Source organism: Echinops telfairi, unplaced genomic scaffold (genome assembly GCF_000313985.2).
Source record: "Echinops telfairi isolate 266 unplaced genomic scaffold, ASM31398v2 ScPeMD7_5;HRSCAF=22, whole genome shotgun sequence".
Lineage (NCBI taxonomy): Eukaryota > Metazoa > Chordata > Mammalia > Afrosoricida > Tenrecidae > Echinops > Echinops telfairi.
This window is the reverse complement of record NW_022103901.1, coordinates 44,682,237-44,684,032: the sequence shown is the minus strand read 5'-3', so window position 1 is coordinate 44,684,032 and position 1,796 is coordinate 44,682,237.

Genomic DNA, 1,796 nt, shown 5'->3' with positions numbered 1-1,796 from the left:
TGCAGAGCAGGGTGTTTGCTCCGACACAGCACTCTTCCCACGGACACCAGCCCCTGATCTGGCTCCATTATCACTTCCCATCCAACACCAGAATGAAGGAGCCTGTGGTGAGAGCAATCAAGCCCTCAATCACTATTTATATATCTTAGAGTAAACTTAACGCCGACAAAAGGTTCTGGAATAACTGCCCTGGGGACTAAAGCCCATCTGGAAACATGAATAATGTGAAATTTATCCCTCCATGGATCCTCTGCAAGGCCAATTATAGCATCCTTTTTGAAAATTTCTGCCAATTTTTATAGGGTCACCAGAAAGTTATGTCTTATGTGAAAACCTTACAGACTTATATAGGGGGAAGTTAACTGGTAGGATGATGTATATGGAACTGCAGGCTGAGGTTTGCAAGAAACAATGATATTCCACAGATGGAAACTATAGGAAACAGTGACCCCTACAGAATGAAGTGTTTGGCTCGTCCCTACAGAAAGTGGAATGGGTTTATTCACCCAACCACAGGTCCTTACTGAGAGACTGCTGTGGAGGAGGCATTTGGTCTCTACTGGGGAGAAAGCAATGAGCAACACTAACATTAACCTCATGGGGCTTACATTTGAGTGACATTGAAAATCCAACCCTGTTGTTTTTGTGAAATGCCTTCAAGTCGGTTCTGACTCATAGTGACCCTGTGTACAACAGAACAAAACACAGCCTGGCCCTGAGCCCTCCTCACAATTGTTGTTACGTTTGAGCCTCTGTTGCAGCCGCTATGTCAATCTATCTCATTGAGAGTCTTCCTCTTTTTTGACAATCCTCTACTTTTCCAAACATGATACCCTTTTCCAGCTCTCTCCTGATAACATCTCCAAAGTACGTGAGCTGAAGGCTTACCTTTGTGTTTCTAAAAAGAGTCCTAGGAGTGCTTCTTCTGAGACGGCTTTGTTTTCTTCTTTGGGCAGTCCATGGTACTTCCAATGCTAGTCATAAAGGATTTACCAAAGATGAAGCTAAAATCCAACATGTAATAGTCACTGAACAATGTGACAAGCAAAACAAAATGTCCCGAGCTCCTAGCATAATTAGAGTGTTGAGGGAAACAGGTACGCTCTCATATTTCTTGGGACTGTGGTATGGATTTATCTCCATTTTTTAAAACTTGTAGAATAAATAAGATTAAATTTGACATTTATGTGTTCTCTCGTACTTCTCTCCTCCATCTACACAGTGCAATGTAGAAGTATTTGGCAAAAGTCCTTTTTCTGAAGCAATCGCCTGACATTGAGAGCGGGGACATGAACCAGCCAAGTTCTAACTCAACTGGAGCATTTTGATTAGGTGATGAGCACACATTATCATAACATTTCAGAGCAGCTGTAAATTGCCACCCTGTGGCTGGAAATTATCTGCCTCCAAGGAAACACGTCAATGAAAGACCATCTTCCTTCACGTCAGTTGTTCTTAAACTTTAGTGTCAAAAGAACCACTGGAAGTGACTATCGTAGATGAATACCAATTCTTCCCAAAAATTTGGACTGAACAGTGTAGGAAAGAGTTCAGGATTTGTATTTACCACCACCCCATTGATTCGGCTAGAGGTGCCTCCACACTGGGAGAACTGCCGACACGGGGATAAGCAGAACTTGCAGGTGCAGACCTCCATCTCCTCTTCCCTAAACGCAAAAGCATTCTTGCCTAGGGTCACTTCCTTGGGAAGTGGTCTATGCTTGTCAGTATAGTTTCCTTCACTATTGGTCCTTTCTTAATTATAATATTGTGTTTGGGGGTGAAAGTTTAGACAG